This window comes from Cynocephalus volans, chromosome 9, assembly GCF_027409185.1.
Source record: "Cynocephalus volans isolate mCynVol1 chromosome 9, mCynVol1.pri, whole genome shotgun sequence".
NCBI lineage: Eukaryota > Metazoa > Chordata > Mammalia > Dermoptera > Cynocephalidae > Cynocephalus > Cynocephalus volans.
Genome location: NC_084468.1, coordinates 39035139 through 39054465, shown reverse-complemented (window position 1 = coordinate 39054465; position 19327 = coordinate 39035139).

Below are 19327 nucleotides of genomic sequence, written 5' to 3'. Positions count from 1 at the left end.
TTTTACACAGGACAGTCAATTCTAGTTATAACAGTTGATAAGAATTTTCTAAACGTTCAGAATTCTGGAGGGAAAATAAATTACAGCTTATTACTATTGCGGAATTTCTGCCTTTAGAGATCCTTAATGTACCACCTCCCTGTCTTATTCCTGTACCACAACCATGTGGCACTGGGAAGAATCTATACATTGCCATGTTTGAGAATCCAGAGGGGAAAAAAAAAAAAACAATCCAATACTTAGAGAGAAATAAAGTTTCCTTACTCTAGTTGAAGCCTGGTCTCCTGAGTCTTTTTTTCTGGATAATTTCCCAGGTAAATTGCAATGGGTAAATCTAATCCTTCTAGGGGAATCTCAACTCCCATCTACATGGCTGCACCCAGGTTTTCTGGAAGCATATTTAGAGCCTAGGTCTGAATGTTAAAAAGGTGTATCCTGCAGAGAAATGGAAAAAGGTGCCCTTTAGAGGACCACATCTACAGAGTTCACAGCTCAGTGAGTACATTCCACTTCTGTGCAGAAAAACATGAAGGCTCCTTTCTATGGTGGAAACCAGTCCTGTGCCAGGCTGGATCTCAGGCTTTATCTGTCTCCAGAAAGGCTGCTGTTTTTGCAGTTATTGCACAGCTGTGCATAGCATCTTGGGTATGGTTTTCCAAGAGTTTTCATAGAACAACAGTTTAACATTAGTAAATTTTCCCAAGATCTAAAAAAACCCACCACCACCACCACCGACAGAAACTTTGATAAGAAATTATAGCACCAGTACCCTTCGAGCTTACTACACTCTCATTCTGAGCCAGAGTTGTGCTCTGCCAACCCCAGTTCAGGTGGTTTACATCAACTTTTCTATGACAGAAGGTGAAGAGCATATCAGGTTGGAGCCCCTGTTGTTTTAAGTGTCTACATTCCAGATCCCCCAGGAGCCACACGGAACAAGAGCATGCCCAACTCTGCAGTAAGCCATGACTTAAAGACAGAAGACAGTCTAACTTCTTTAGAAAAACAAAACAAAACAAATGAAGCCTATGCAGGGATATAAATCTGCTCCAATAAGCAGTAAATTTGTGTTCGTAAATATAACACTTAAATATTTGATCCATAAATTGTTCCTTTCAGTTGCTTCCCTGCATTTAGGTCTTGCCTAACTCATAATGTTCTACTGAGTGATTTATCTTTCACTGTCCAAAGGGAAATAGAACAAAGATAAATTCAAGTTTTAACATTAGTTAACAGAAATTCCTTTTGGCTCCTAAATGACGGTCTTTCTAACTTAAAACAACAATAGCAACTTAGGCTCAGCCTCCCACTAGGAATATCTCTGTATTGTTGGAGAAAATTTTGATCAGACACATAAAGAAGTAATATGGCAATGAATTAAGTTTCTAAAATGATCTTGAGAATAACAGACCTCTACATTTTCTTTCTCTTTCTTTCTCTCTCTCTGTTCTCTCTCTTTTCATCCCTCTGTCTACTGTTATTAGCTATGGAATATTTTCTTCTAATTTTTTTCAGCTCTTATAGAAGTGCACCTGAGGAGAAGCACCCAAGGTAACCTTGAATTCAATAAGAAATACAAATATGGTCCCAAGATGTGGATTCAGTTTTTTCCATCTTTTCGATATAGTCAGAGCCCTATCTCTGGTTTATAGTTGAACTCCTGTGAGTTGATCCCCATTAGGAATTGATTGGGCATCAGTAGGACAGAAGTTGTTTTTTCCTAATGTGAATTTTGCACAAACACTTTGGCAGTTGGGCCCAGTTTTGCCTTAGCCTAGCTTCAATTGGTCAGAGTCCTAGAGTATCCATGGCAACAGGGTGTCAGCTTCTCTAGTACCTTACTTTATCTATGACTCTGGTCTGAAACTTAATAAAAATATCTATTTGGCAAGTTTAAATTTCCCTTAAAGTCTCACTATTTTCTTCTGTTTGATTCATGAATCATGCTAACTACCAAATTTGTGTAATTTTATTTAGAATTTAATATTTCCAGCCACATCTTTTAGACAGCATGAAGAATCAGCTAGTTCTCTATTACAAATATCTAGACAATATCAAGTTGCTATTATTTTAATTTATATATTAATTATTTAAATGGGAGTTCTACCTTTATTGGTATGTCAATAGAAGGGAAAAACATAAAACATAAAAAAGTTGATGCTTGATTATTGAGCCAATATTGCTACTTGGATCCATATAAAATTATTAACTTTCTTTTGTATAAAGAAGACACTAGCTTGTTTTCTACTGTATAAACAATGCAAAGTGAATTATTATTTACTACTTATTAAGTACAAGGCAATAGTAAAAGAGTGCCACAGAATTACATTTAACAAGATTAGGCATTGAGGATGTGCCAGTATCAGCAAATTCAATCTGAAGCAATTTTGATAAATTTTTGTTGATTTATCCTCTGTTACAGTTTTCTCTATCTGTACAAAGAGAAGAGCAAAGCTACTTTTAATTTGCTAAGTGGAAAAATACAGAAATAGAGGACAAGCCCCAATTATTTTCTTATGTCTTATACACATTTGCTGCCTTCATAAATTTTTTATCAGCTGAGATTGTCTCATTTATAAATTGTGCATTTGCTTATATTCTGCTTTTACCAACGAAAATGTAAACAGGTGACTTTCATGCTCTGTTTAACAAAGTATCTTCAGTACCTCACGCAATTCTGACACATACTACACGCCTCATAAATTTTTTTTGAATGAAACAATGGCTAGTGAAATACTATACTCTAGATATATAAAAACATTTGTTCATTAAGTAAATGCTTATTTGCATCCACTAGAGGCAAAGTACTTTTATAAAACATGAAAAATTATGTTATTTTAAATAGACATGGAAAATAAAATCAGATACACATATACTTATTTTCCAACTATTCTGAGACTTATTTTTACTTGGATTGGAGTTTATATTTCTGATTTTTCTGATGTCAGAAAAAAATTGCTATTGTCTGATAATCTAGTATTAACTCTAAATTGAAGACATGCAAAAAGAATGAAAAAAAGTCTTTAAAAAACTGTAGAATGCTTTAAGAGACTTAATGATAAAAAAAAATTATATTTTGAGATGGCAAAATCTCACCAAATATGATATTTTGACTTCCAACCTTGAAAGACTAGAAATTTATGTCTGCATTAAAATAGTAAAAAAAAAAAAAATGCTTTTAATTAAGATGTCTGGTTTAGTTTCAATTCATTTCAAACTTTGGTCATTCAGTGAAACCACAATTAACTAACATTCTGCTAACTGACTAAAAGACTGACTCTCCTATCAGTAATTATTTATATGTATACATATATTCTCATAATATTCTATTAACTGTAAATATTGGTCATACTCCTTTCCAAATCTATAACATAAATAAAAGCAATTTTATGCTAATTTGGTAGTGTCATGAAAACAATGAAATAAATGTTAATGTATGTAATTATCTTTGTGTTCTCATTCGTCCTTCAGTTGCTATTCCATGTACTTATTGAGTGCCTTCATTGTGTAGGACATTTAAAGGTTTGCTGTGAACTATATAAATAATAACTACGTCCTGCAATACAACCCAAACCTTTCATATTGATGACTCAAATAAAGCACTTAACTATACTATGAAATAAGAACAAGACATCAATTTACAATAAATGAGTCCCCCGATGTGTTGAAATCTAGATTAATTTACTTCAACTCTAGATATTCTTAAATATATTTTTATTGTATATATTTACTCTGTGTACCATGATGTTTTGGTATACATATATGATATATATATATATTCAAGTAAAATGATTACTGCAGTCACCTTCATCTACTCTCTTAGCAACTTTCCAGTATATAATACAATAGTACTTATTATATTCCTCATGCTGTACTTTAAATCTCTAAACTTATTCATTCTACAAAACTAAAACCTTGTGCCCTTTGATCTACATCTCCCCATCCCCAACACTGCCCACTTACCCATTTCCTGCTTCTGATAAACACCTTTCTTTCTTTTTTTTTTTTTAAATTTTATTTTATTTTATTTTATTTTGTCGATATACATTGTGGCTGATTATTGCTTCCCATCACCAAAACCTCCCTCCTTTCTCCCCCCCTCCCCCCCAACAATGTCCCCTCTGTTTGCTTGTCGTATCAACCCCAAGTAATTGTGGCTGTTATATCTTCTTCCCCTCCCCCGGTTTTGTGTGTGTGTGTGTGTGTGTGTGTGTGTGTGTGTGTGAATTTATATATTAATACCACATGTTCTCACTTATTGGTGGGTGATAAACACCTTTCTACTCTGTGTTTCTACATATGCCCATTTTGCCGTTTGCAACAACATGGATGAACATGGAAGACATTATGCTAAGTGAGATAAGCCAGATGAGGAAAGAAAAATACTGCATGATCTCTCTTACATGTGAAATTTAAAAAAAAAATGTTGATTCTAAATATTTTGGATAAAACTGGTCAGTAAAATAATTTGATTAAAAATGACTGCTTATGAAAACTACTATATGTAAAGTGTTAAATTTTTGTTTTTCAGTAGCTACTCCTGAATTAATATTTGTTGAATAGTTAGCAATACATAGCTATCAGCTCAGCACAGATTTACATCAGTAATAAATTACTTCACTGAGTGTAAATAAGAATTCTCATTGAAGTTTATGATTTGCAGTGGGTCACTAAAAGGTATTCTAAAATTGATGTCACTATATGTATCTTTATAAATAGGATTCTCAGGAGACACAGTCTATATGTTATACTTTATGGGAGAGAAAGACATCCATGTTATTTCCCAAGGTCATATCCACTCTCTATGCATGGCAGGCACATTTTTAATATAACATAACTCTAAAAAGTGCTGGATCAAGGTTTTACCAGGTCGCAATTTCATCATCTAAAGTCAATGGTTGCTGTCTAAAGATTTGCAACTACAGCAGAGACATTGAAATTTGTTACAAATGTCTAACAGTTCCCATTCCAACTTCTGCCATATGAAAGAATTAATGCTGTGCCATTAAAAAAAGTTTTATCTTGCATTAACTTTCTTGTTGATTAGTGGAGCTTTAATCAAGTGGTATAGAAAGACCAGCTATTCAAACTACTGAATACTGAAAAGGTCACAGTATTGCACTACACTTCCATAATTTACTACTTCCTATTACACACTCTAAAAATGATCACATTCCCTTCTCGAAGGTAAAACACCAACTATTTGACTAAGTCACCATACTCATTGAATCCAGATCTAATTTAGGTCTAAGCTGATAACATTATGTTACCTATATAAAAGCACTACTCTGAAGAATTTAGCATAGAAGAATTAAACTATACCAAATTCAATTTACAACCATAAGGATGTGAAATAGAAAGAATCATGTGCTTATAAATAATACAAAAAATGCTTTTAAAAACCCTAGATGGCACATGTGCAATGACTAAACCCTTTCACTATCCAGATGCAGCAGTCATCCACGAGATTCCATCTCAGGCATCGGAGATTCTCCCTGGATCCCATTCTTGGGGTGAAGTCCCCTAGTTTTTCTTATCTCAATTGTCTTTTCTTCCTAACAGTTTTTACAGCGTACTCATACAATAGTTCAATAGAACTTGTGAGTACATGTTATTATTCTCCAGGTACATAGTCTTATAGCTTAAAGACATCCTATTCAGACCTTAAAAATTACTTTTCTTTGGGCTGCCTGGTTAGCTCAGTTGGTTGGAATGTGTTCCTGATAACACCATGGTCCAGGGTTCCATCCCTGTACCGGCCAGCCACCAAAAAAGGTAAAGCTACTCCAAGAGTAGCTGATTTTCACTCTTCACTAGAGCATTTAGGTTGTTTTACCCTCCCGTTCTCTGAGTGTAACCATCAGTTGTAGTATCCGTTTCTGCCATTTTATGGACTCAAACCTGAAAATTCAGTGCTTTCCTTGGTGCTTTCTAGAAATTTTTTATTGCATGTCTCTTTCTGAGAGATTATCATTCTATAATTTAGCTTCAGAAAAGCATATTTTATATTTCATGTAATTTAGAAAAGTATGTTTAAACAAGAATCATAAATGTCCATCTCATGTTGTAAACAGATTGTTGGTAGAGACCGATTTTTTAAGAAATGATTTTGTTTTCAATTTTATCAGAGTCACAGAAAGCTTATAATGAAAAATTTCAATTACCTCTCTTACCCCAGATGCCACCATTCTAAACAAGCACATTAATCTTCTTATCTCTTATTTTTTTTATCAGCATATCTGTAAATAAATACTAATATTGCTGTTTCTTGATTTATTAACTTTAGACATCATCTACAGATTTTTTACTGTATTGGATTAATATTAAACACATTTCTATACCCACTGCTCTTCCATTCTGCCATTATATCATTCTTTTGGTTATTTAACTTTGAATAATACACTTAGTTTCAAAGTGTATTGCATTATCACATGCAGAGAGCATCTCTTGACTCATATTTTGAGAACACATGGTTAGCTCTTGCACTCTCTGTATTAGCAAGGGTTCTTCAGAGAAACAGAATCAATAAGACATGTTGTAAATATATGAGAGAGGATTTATTAAGGGAATCAGCTTATGCAATTGTGAAGAAAAGTCCCACAATAGGCTGTCTGCGAACTGGGTGCTCAGTCAAAGTCTGAAGGCCTCAAAGCCAGGGAAGCCATGGTGTTCTGGTATAAGTCCTAGAACTCCCAAAGTGAAGAGCCTTGAGCTCTGATGTCCACAGACAAGAAAGAAGAGTGTATCACAGCTCCAGCAGAGAGAGAGAGAGATTTGTCTTTTTTCTCCATTTTTTGTGCTCTCCAGGCCTCAATAGGATTTGATGATTCCCATGCATATTGAGGGCGGATCTTTCCCACCCAGTCCACTCAGGCTGTCATGCTAATATCTCCTGGAAACACCTTCTTGGACACACCTAAAAAGATAGCTTTACCAGGTTTCTCGGCATTCCTTAATTTAATCGAACTGATACCTAGAATTAACCATCATCACACTCTCCTTCCCTGTTCCTTACTGTACCCAACTTCTTTGCTTTGTTTGTATCTATATATTTTTAATATCATGAGATAATGTTTCATATTTAAGTGTTCATACATTGATTATGTGTTAAATCTAAATGTTAAAGATCAATAGGGAAAGTTTTTATAATTAAGAACATGTAAATACAGCTACTTGTATATTCAAGTAGTGTGCCTATATTTAATTTTTGTAATTTTTTGTTTTTGTTTTTGTTTTCCTGTGTTACAGATTAAGGATAGCAAATTCTCTTTCTCTCTCTCTGTCTGACCCATGGATATATCTCTCTTACAGTTTTCTATTCCCTGGATCTAATCTAGAGTATGTGCTTAGAGAAGTTGTACAGCTACATTATGTTGTAGATCAGCTCATCATTACTCTCTTATGATGGATTATTTCCTAGATCCCATGTTCCTTCTTTCTGTTTAACCCCTCAATTTACTGGAACATATTTTAAAATACACTTTAAGAAGAGGGTTTGTGGTTTTGTGCTTTTTTTTGAAAATCTTTATTCAAACTGCCTTTTAAAGTTTATTTTCTCAATTGAAACATATTTATATATACTTATGGGATACAGAGTTGACTACCAGTATTTGTGTGCAGTATGTGACAATCAAATCAATATTATTAGCATGTTCATCATTACAAATCATCATTATTCTTTGTGTTCCTTACCCAATTACTCCCTAACTCCCTCCTCCTTCCCCTTTCCCACATCTAGTAACTGCAGATCTGTCCTTTGTTTTTGAAAATTCAACATTTTATTGTGGTTCTTTCTTTCTTTCCTCCCACTTATGAATGAGGATATGTAGTATTTCTCTTTCTGTGCTTGGTTTGTTTCACTTAACATTGTTTTGTCCAGGCTCACCCATGTTGCTGCGAATGGCAGAATTTCATTATTTTTTATGGTAGAGTAGTATTCCATTGTGTATATACCACATTTTCTTTAGCCAGTCAACCATTGATAGACATTGAGGTTGGTTCCATATCTTCACTATTGTAAGTATGGCTGCGATGAACATGGGAGTGCAGTTATCCCTTTGACATGATGATTTCCATTTCTTTGAGTATGTACCCAGAAGTGGGATTGCTGGATTGTATGGTAGATCTATCTGTAGTTACTTGAGAAAACTCCATATTGAGAATAACAAATGCTGGTGAGGATGTGGAGAAAAGTGAATTCTTCTACACTGTTGGAGGGACTGTAAGTTAGTACTAACCCCCTTTTAAACTGAGTGTTTAGCCAACTGTTGACCTGGCTCACTGTTTCCATGGTGTTCAAAGAAAAGCTTAATATCATTGGGATTTGTGTGGTTATGAGTCTTTTTCCCATAATCCATCAGTGTGTGGTGGGGCCACTTCAAATTGAAGATTTGTATCTTTTAACAATTTTTTTCTTACTTACTCTATTCACTATTTTATCTTAAAATGTAAATTGTGTAACCTTAACATTGCTATGCTATATTTCTTCTAGTTAGTATTTCCATGATACTGTACTTCCAATCTATTTAAAACCTTCATATTATATTTTAGGTGAGTCTTTTATAAAAAGTGTAGAACTGGATTTCTATTTAATCAAATTTGAATTCTCTAACTTTAATAGAATATCTTAACCAATATACATTTATTTGAATTACTAATATATTTTGACATTTCTATATTTTATTTTGTTTTTGCCTATATGGTTAATTTTGTTTCAAATACATAGATGAAAAAATATGACATGTGTATTAATATGCTAGGGCTACATAACAGAATACAGTAGACTTATTGTGGCTTAAAGAACAGAATTTTATTTTCTCACAGTTCTAGAGACTGGAATTCTAGATGGAGGCAATGGCAGTGTTGGTTTCTAGCGAGACCTTTCTCTTTAGAGTGTAGATGGTCACCTTTTTGCTGTGTCCTCACGTGGCCTTTCCTCTGTGTGCTCACACTACTTGTTTCTCTTACTTTTCTATGAGAACATCTGCCCTCTTGGATTAGGTCCCCACCCTAATGAACTAACCATTTCATCTTATTACCTCCTTAAAAACCCTATCTCCAGATATAGGGACATTAAGGGCTAGGGTTTCAATATATGAAATTTTTTTTGGGGGGGGGCACAATTTAGTCCATAGTAGCATGTTTTCTTTGTGAGTTGCATTTTTTGGTCAATACTATGTTTGCCACCTTCATCTATCATTTATTGTGCTCTATAGTATTTCATTATAAAAACATGAGTAAATTATTTATCTATTCCGTGGTTGATGGATATGTGGGCTGTTTCTAATATTTTACTATTGTAAACAATGATGTGAGGAGCTTTCAAGTACGTGTGCCCAGTGCACACATACAAAATTATCTCTGTAATGCATATCTGTTGCTGTAACTTCTGAATCTTTGTGTATATATGTTTCAACTTACCTATAAATTTTCAAATGTTTTCCATATGAGAATTTTTGTTGTTCGATATAGTCATATTTGGTGAAACCCAGACTCTTTTTCAGACTTTTTAAGTATCTTTGCATTCTGGCAGGTGTATAATAGTTTCTTATTATGGTTTTAATTCACATTTTTTTGGATTACTAATATAGTTGAACCCCTTTTTATATTAGTTGGCTTTTTGGGTTTTCTGTCTTGTGAAGTGCTTAAGTCTTTGCCTATTTTTCTATTGTAGTTTCTCCTTATTATTGATTTATAGGAGTTCATTTTCAAAAAAAATATATTCTTCATATTAGTCTTTTGTTGATTAGATGTTGGAAATACCTCCTCCCACTCTGTGGTTTGCCTGTTTACTCTCTTAATAAGGTGTTTTAATATTTGAAAATTCTTAAATTGAATTTAGTTGATTTTGTATCTTTTCTTTTATTGACAGTGCCTCTTCACTCATTCTGATGTCACAAAGTAATTCTATAAGTTATCTTCTAGAAGCTTTATGGTTTTAATTTTATATTCAGATATTCAAATTGTCTGGTGTTAATTTTTATGGATGGTGGGAGATAGGGGACCAACTTGATTTTTAGCACAATTCTTTTTCCTGCTTACGTACCTGCCTACTCCAAATGGGAGCCACATCACTATTTCGGTGGAAGAATGACACACATAGCTGCTGCTATCTCTGTTATGTGGCTTGGGCTACAACTATCCATATGATCGAGATCATTTTCTTTTTCCCAGGAAGTCATCAACATCCCAATCCCATAATATCTTCCCCTTCTTTTTCTTAGTGATATCTAGAATGATTTTTTTTTTTTTTTACAATAATAGTATCATTAACAATAAGTAACATTTCTGAGCACTTAGTATATGTATCAGGGACTATTGTAAAAGTTTTATATCTATTAACTGACTTAACTTTTACTCATATTTATGGTTTTATTAGGATTTTAACTGGACTCTGGCACTGGCAGAGAGTGAGTATACTTAGTCTATCTCTTAAGCTGGAAACTCATTTAAAATTTAAATTACAAACATATTTCTCTCATATGTTTTCACTTTAGATTATTTTTTGATTATTTAACTTGTTATAATGGTTATTTTGATATAATGTATTTTAATTAATTTATTTATAACTTCTTTATATTTCTTGCTGGTATTCAAAGAGTGAAGTATCTTTTTATTAATCATTTACTATTATTATTAATTTTTACCTGTAGTTAGTAATTTTTATAATGAATTATTTCCCTTAGCATTTGAATGAGAATTATAATATATAGAATCTCATATGTAATCATATGTTTGCTTTGAAAAATCTATAAATAACTAATGAATGTACCAATCAAGAGAAATACCTTTGGCTTTTAGAATGATGTCTTAAATTTTAAGTTAAAATGTAAAATCAAATATTAGTCCAAAGAAAATTGAGCAAAAGGTATAAACCATATAATATTGAATCCTATAACCTAAGAAAATGGTTCTCAACCCTGCTGTACATTTAGATCACCTAGAGAACTTTAAAAAGTCCTGATGACCACAACATACCAATTTATATCAGAATCTCTGGGCTTTGAATTCTGTCATCAGTATTACTACAAGTTCCCAAATGATTCTAATGTGCAGACACAGTGGAGAAACCCAGCTTAGGAGAATCACCCACATGGGAAAAGGCCCACAGCCTACCCATCCTGCGTTCCCAGTGACTTGCCACCACAATCCCACACCTGCCATGTACAGGCTTCTTCACTGATGCCAGAATGCTGTTACCTTTTGCTTCCCCATGACAATGGTATGGAAAAGTCCTTCCACTTTAATTCTGTGTTTCTCACAGATCTGTCTTCTTCCCTTGAAGAGGATCTTCTCCTTCTAATATCTTACATAAAATCTCTTTGTCCATTCTGAAGGACAATTCTGAGTCAGCACTTAAACAGAGCTGATGACCAACACCCAAGCACAGTGATTATGGGCTCTGCCTGCTTCTCCTGGGTTTTCTTTGAAGGCTTACCACTCAGACATTCTCAAGGGCATAACAAAATATTTCTAATCATCTTTGGTGAGTATTTGGATAGATGTAATATTATATCATAAGATCGAAGGGGAAAAAAGAAGAACATTGTTTTTCATACTGTGTAATGGGATAAAATCCTATACAGATAGTCTCTGTAAAGATTAGTAAGTGAATTATGAGACATTAGATTTCTAAGTAAGGACTAGTAATAACAAAGAGAGTTATGGAATTTAGTAAATAAACATGGTTGAATTCTTAAATTAGAGTTCTTAATCAAAAGTCTCAAAATAAGAACAGAACATTACAACAAAATGAGCACTTTTGCTAAACATTTAGTTGAAGCAAAAAATACTGAGACCTATTTAAAATATGCATCTTGGTTTAATGGAAAAACTGGAACTGTAATAACAATAAACCAAATTTCTTAGTTCTACATTAAAAACAAAACAGTCTGTTGGGATCAACTCATGCTAAAAACTTTTGGATTAAATTATTAGTAAGACTACAATGAGAATAATTTATTCCCTTCTGGATACTTCATTAAGAGATATATTCAAATGAATTAAACACGATGTTATGAGAAGATGGTGAAAGTTGTCATACATAGCTGCGCAACTATAAACTACCTGTTTATAGTGTAAGAACTACTTTCCAGGAACAGGTTAATTCAATGTGGTTGATATAAAAGCAATTTGGATTCAGTCAAGAATGCCAGATATCACGATAAAGAAAGTTAAAATAAAATAAAGCCTTTCCAAATTTGATGTCAGATATAGATGGAAGATTTTATTAAAATGCTGTTACTTCTCTAAAAAATATATTTCAAAATGTTTATAGCCATATGTTATAGAATTTATATAAAGAGGGCAAAGTAAGAAGGAGTCTAATGGACTGGCTAAAGACATTTCCAAATGACATTCCAAAAAGACGTACCAAAGACACTCTAAAAAATGATTACTCTACACAGAGTGGCCCCTGGCTATCATACTGACTTTATCTTCTGTCCTTTTACCCATTATTTACCTTTTCCCAGGCACACTGGCTGCTTCCAACTCAACTAACCCAATTTTGGCTATGGTCTCACACTTCCTCTTCCTTCAGCCTACAACCTGTAGCTATCAACCAAGCTGGCCCCTAAGCTCAAAACCTTCTCTTATGAGCACACCTAAAATAGTTACCTTTCTCTCGCTATTTCCCCATCACTGTCTGTACGCTGACCCTGCTTTATTTTTCTTCAAAGAATTTACTTGATATTATATCATATATATATTTGGTTCTTATTCATGCCCATCTCTCCACTAGAATGTAAGCTCTGTGATGGCAGAGATATTTGTCTTCCTTTTCATTGACTTATTTTCCTAAACTGTTTACTGATGTAAAATTTGCATACCATAAAATACACGCATTTTATGTGTACGAATCAATTATTTTTAGTAAATTTTCTAAGTTGTGGGTCTATCACCAGATTTGGAAGATGTCCTTCTCCCAAATAAGATACCTGTGTCCTCTGCAGTCACCTCAGCTCCCGCCTCCAGATCCAGCCAACCATTAATTTGCTGTCTCTATAGATTTGCCTTTTGTGGACATTCCATATAAATGGAATTATATAATTTGTAATGTTTTGCAATTTTTTGCCTGTTTTATTCATGATTTTATTTACTGTTGTACTCTACTTAAAACAGGAACTGGCATATAAACAATTGTAGTATAAATATTGGAATGAATCAAGGCAGATTCTGGACTCAAATTCCTAAGGCTGCAATATTCTAGCTCACATGTAACTTATATTGATTAGCAGTTTTAATAGTTTGAATTTTAAATTTCTAAATACAGAGAATAAGGAAATTAGAAGGAGAAAAAAGAAATCCATTATTTAGAGTAATGGAAGTACTGCATGGTAGGATAAATCTATGAATCTAGAATATCCATTAAAATATGTGGACTTGGGGCCGGCCCATGGCTCACTTGGGAGAGTGTGGTGCTGACAACACCAAGTCAAGAGTTAAGATCCCTTACCAGTCTTCTTAAAAAAAAAATGTGGACTCAAGAAATCTTAGGGATATCAATACATATTTTTTTTGACTAAGAAGCAGTTGATTCTTTGCTATGACAATAGGAAATGCTAAGGGCTGTAAGTATAAAAGCAAATATTCCCTTGCTTACCTATATAACACCTACTTTAGCTAATCAATTTATATGCCACTACTAGTAAATGTCTCAACAAAAATATCAGCGTATCTTTATAAGGCAATTCAAACATCAGTAGTTTATTTTAGTCTTTTTATGTCACTGACCATAAGTATAAAATGTAATTATAAATTTCTTTATATCCAGGGTGGGTATAACACTCCTGTGAGCTTTATTTTAACTCTCTTAATTAAGTATGGCTCTTCAAAATGATAATTGTCTCCAAAGTGTCAAAATTGGAGAGTTTTTTTAATTGAGAAAAAATTTATTTATTTATTTATTTATTTTAAATTTTAATTATTGTTAGCATATTCATTCTTACAAATCTTGATATTTCTTTATGCTGTTTTCCTGACCTATCACTTGTCAAACCTGTCCCTCCCTCCACCCCACCTCTAGCATCTTTAGGTTTATTCTCTCCTTCTGAAACTTCAAAGTATTATTGTGGTCTTTTTTTTCTTTCTTCCTTTTGTTCCTTCCTTCTCCACCCTCCCTTCCTTCCTAGAAGCCAGTTATGGGTGAGAACATGCAGTATTTCTGTTTCTTTGTCTGGCTTATTTCACTTAACATAATTTTCTCTGAGCTCTTCCATGTTGTTGCAAATGGGAGAATTTCATTCTTTTTTATGGCCGAGTAGTATTCCATTGTGTAGATATACCACTTTTTCCTTATCCAGTCACCCATCAATGGACATTTCAGTTGGTTCCATAGAGCTGCAATGAACATGGGATTTATTCCTTCAATATGATGATTTCCATTCCTCTGGATATATACCCAGTAGTGGGATTGCTGGATCATATGGTAGCTCTATCTGTAGTTGTTTGAGAAACCTTCATACTGTTTTCCATAATAGCTGCACTAATTTACAGTCCCACCAACAGTGTAAAAGAGTTCTTCTTCCCCCACTTCCTTGTCAGCATTTGTTATTCTCGGTCTTTTTAAGAATGGACAGTCCAACTGGGGTGAGATGATATCTTAATGTGATTTTGATTTGCATTTCTCTGATGACTAGTGATGCTGAGCATTTTTTCATGTACCCGTTGGCCATTTGTATGTCTTCCTTTGAAAAATGCCTATTCATCTCCTTTGCCCATTTTTTAATTGGATTATTTGGTCTCTTACTGTATAATTGTTTAAGTTCTTTGTATATTCTGGATATTAATCCCTTATTGGATGTATAGTTTGCAAATATTTTCTCCCATTCTGTAGATTGTCTTTCTGCTCTGTTGATTGTTTCCTTTGCTGTGCAGAAGCTTTTTAGCTTGATATAGTCCCATTTATTTATTTTTTCTTTTGTTGCTTATGCTTTTGGGGTCTTATTCATAAAGTCTTTGCCCAGTCCTTTTACCTGGAGTGTTTCTCCTACATTGTCCTTTAGAAATTTTATGGTTTCAGGTGTTATATTTAAGTCTTTAATCCATTTTGAGTTGATTTTGGTGTATAGTGAGAGGTACTGGTCCAGTTTCATTTTTCTGCATATGGATATCCAGTTTTCCCAGCACCATTTATTGAAGAGACAGTCTTTTCCCTAATGTATGTTCTTGCTGCTTTTGTAAAAGATCAGTTGGCTCTAAGTACGTGGGTTGTTTCTTGCTTGCTTGTTTATATGTGTTTTTTATAATCCTGTAAAAATATAAAATCCTTTATTAGCTCAAGGGGCATGGAAAAACAGGCCATGGCTCAAATTTGGCTTGCAGGCCACAGTTTTTTAACTCCTGGTCTAAAATCAATAAGCTACCCTTACACCTTAAAGAATCAGAAAAATAAAAAACAAATTAATTGCAAAGTAAGCAGAAGGAAAGAAAGAATAAAGAAGAGATAATAAATTTAAACCAGTAAGTTCATGAAGAAAATAAGTAAAACCAAAAGCTCATTCTTTGAAATTATCAATAATATTGATAAAGTTCCTATGTACTTGTATATCCATGTCATCAAATTTACCTATCAGTTGTTTTCTTTGTTCAGAGCTTAAATAGAAATAATACGTACTCACAAAATTTATTATTTGAGTAAAATAACAATTATTAAAATGCTGTGATAATACCTGGGCCTAGGAGGTGTTTAATAAATTTTAGTCTCTGTCCTTTGATCATGTTGCTACTAACAAGTCTCTTCTCTGTTATCATGATGGTCACCTTTATCTATTGACTATGACATTCAATTGCCAATATGCTCTCTATTATTATTGCTAGAGAAATGGAGGGGGGAGGAGACTTGAAGTGGTTATATCATCTGTCCAATATAGATGAGGCAAGTTAAGTTACAGTTTATAAGCAGTCAACTCCTGTCCTTTGTTTATCTTACTTCACTACTCAACTACCTTGTCTGCAATAAACTTAAAAAAAAACAATTTAAAAAAAATCTCTGCTGAAGAACTTCATGGGTAACAATATCTTACCAATGTTCTGTAAATTTGTAAATAGAAATATTTTCAAATAAGATAACATAGAAAAGTTTCTTACACATTCAAATTACTAGAACTATTAGACAATAGTAAAAATAAATGAACTTTACCTCATGGAATTCCTCATAGACGAGCTGCTTAGAAGTGAAAAGAAAGTGTCAGGGATTTAAAACACACGCACAAATTCAAATAGGTTTTGTTTCTTAATCTCTCTCAGGTAGTATAAAGGATTTACTGAAAACTACGGTGAACTGCTCACCAAATTTAAACTCTACCTCTCTAAAGTCATTGACCAATTGTTGTTCACTCATTGGCCTCATGAGAAATGGTTAAAATAAAAAAAAGCAGCTTAACTGTACACAACTAAAATATTGTTCATGAGGTATTAAAAGACATAACAATGACTGGTCTTGTTCTGAATGTAATTTTATTTTTAAAAGCTCTCCAACAACAGAGTTGCAAAAAGCAAGCAAATAAAGAGGAATATGCAACAGAGACTGTAGGTGGCCCATTAAGCCTAAGATATTTACTATCTGGCCTTGTCCACAAAAGTTTGCCAATATCTGGTTTAGACCATTTACATTTTATGTAATTACTGATATTGCTGGTGGGTGTTAAATCTACCATCACGCTGTTTGTTTGTATGTGTCCCATTTGCACTTAGTTCTTTTTATCTTCCTCCTGCCATCTTTGGACTGAGTATTTTTTATGATTCCACTAAATCTTCATAATAGGATTATAGCTGTAACTGTAAGCTATAGCTATAACTCTTTGTTTTAACTTTTAGGGATTGTCCTAAGGTTAATAATACTTGTATTTGCTTATCACAATTCCTTTTTAAATATTTTATAGTCACGATATTTTAAAACCTTTGTAAGAGTGCACTTCCACTTGACTCCTCATGTCCTTTGTCTCATTGTGATGATGTAATGTATTTCATAATACTAGTAACCACACAGTATGTTAGCAGTATTTTTGCTTTAAATCATCAGTTAGCTTTAAAAGATATTAAAAATTCCTTAAAATGTATTTTACATTTGCCCATGTATTTCCTAGTTCTGTCACTCTGCAGTCATTTGTACTGCTGTATATCTCCATCTGGTATAATTTTTATTATTCCTGAAGAAAATTCTGTAACATTTCCTGTAGTAAAGGTCTGTTTGCAATAAATATTCTCAGCTTTTTTGTCTGGGCAGTCTTTATATTCTCCCTTTTTGGGATTATTTTTACTGGCCAAATATTGGCGACTGACATTTATTTTCTTGCAGTATTTGAAAGATGATATTCCATTGTCCTCTGTCTTACATTATTTCAGGTGAGAAATCTGCTGTAATTCCTGTCTTAGTTTCTTGGTACAAATGTATCTTTTTTCCAATAGTTATTTCAAACTTTTCTCTTCATCAATACTTTTTAACAATTTCATTATGATGCACCTGAGTGTATTTTTTAATGTTACTTTTGCTTTGATTTTACTGAACTTTGTATATCTGGATTTATAGTTATTAAATTTAGAAAAAAAATATTTTTCTATATCCCTCTGTTCTCTTCTGTTTTTCTAGGGTGGTTTGACACTTTCCCAGAAGTTATTGAGTCACCACTCATTTTTTTTTCCAGTCTTTTTTTTTCTTTGCACTTTGGCTCAAATTTGGCCTTGAGGCCACAATTTTTTAACCCTTGGTCTAAAATTAATAAGCTAGACTTATACCTTAAAGAATTTTAGAATGTTTCAAAAGCTATCACTTGAAGTTCACTATTTAAAAAATTTTTCTATAATGTCTAATCTGATGTTAAATTCTTCCAGTGTATGTTTTATTTTAGATACTTTTTTATCCCAAAATATTTTATAGTTTCTCCTAGTCGTCTTTATTTCAGAAATAATTTTTATTTTTGTAATTCATTATTGAAACCTGTCAGATTTTATTCTGTATCTTCCTACTGCCTAGTTATAACATTTTAAAGATTTATAAACTGTGTTAATATCTGTAGTTTTTGTTTGTCATTTATTTTGTTTACTTTTCATAATGTCTTATTTTCATATTTGATTTTTATTTTTACACTTGAAAAATTTTAATTAGCTTCTCTTTCAAAGATTTCATTCTTTTTAAACATGTCTAATCCTATTTTAAAATTTTAGATGACACTTTTAATTTGTTTTGTGAACATGTTTTATGGCTTGTTCCTGTTATTATTTAGAATATCAGTATGTTAAGTATTTTAATTTTAAAAAGTTGAAGTAAATAATTTTAATATTTAAAAAAGTCAGATTTACTGTTTACAGACTGCTGGAATCTGTTTCTTCTGCCAACCAATTGTACCTCCAGTATTTCTGTCCTATATTTCTCTCGGGAAACCCTGACTGATACAGAGTGTATCTTAATATTTTTAAGGTTCTTGAAGGTTTCACATGCCTCTCAGAGCCCATGAAAATTTTCCAAAGATTTTCATTAATTCTTGGAACTATCTTCCCAAATTTGCACTCAGAACTAGTTTCTTCTCTTTAAAGGTATGGCAGCTTTGGGAGTGCATAGCTCAGATTCTCTGCAAGGAATATTGTTAGGGGTATCATCCACTTGCAATATCTTTGGGGTATACTTTAGTGTCCACACCGAGACCATGATCTCCCTGTGCTGCTTTCAGCCAATGATTGAGGATCGTGGGGTTAATGGAGCTGGGCCATTCCAGCCCAACATAGGAGTTCTCTAACGGGCAACCTTGATTGAAACTTTCTCAGAAGTCCACTGTACCACTGACTTTCTAACCATTATCTCTCCGTGTTTGAGGTTTTAAATTCTTGTTCTTTAATTAGTGTTGACATTTCATACCTACTTTTTTCAAAGATGCTGGATCTTCTTGATGGATTTTATCTCAGAAAGTTATACAAATTGCTCAACCAGTTTTTCACTTGAAAACTTGTCCCAGTCTTGTTACAGGAGGTTGTTTACACATATATTTTTTGGTTGGATTCCACCATTAAATACTTTTTCTTATACTCTTCTGTCTTTATTTTTACCTCCATTTATGGTTTTGAATGATGATGTGTTTGGGTAAAATATTTTTGGATACTTTCCCTCAGAACTTACTCGTGTTCCAAATTTGAATCATTGCAAGCAAACAGAAAGGACATTGTTGGGGGGGAGGGGGGAGGGAGAAGGGAGGGAGGTTTTGGTGATGGGGAGCAATAATCAGCTACAATGTATATCGACAAAATAAAATTTAAAAAAAAAAAATTGAATCATTGTTTTCTATGAGCAGTATTTTTCAATAATTTTTTTTTTCCAAAATTCATGTTACTTTAA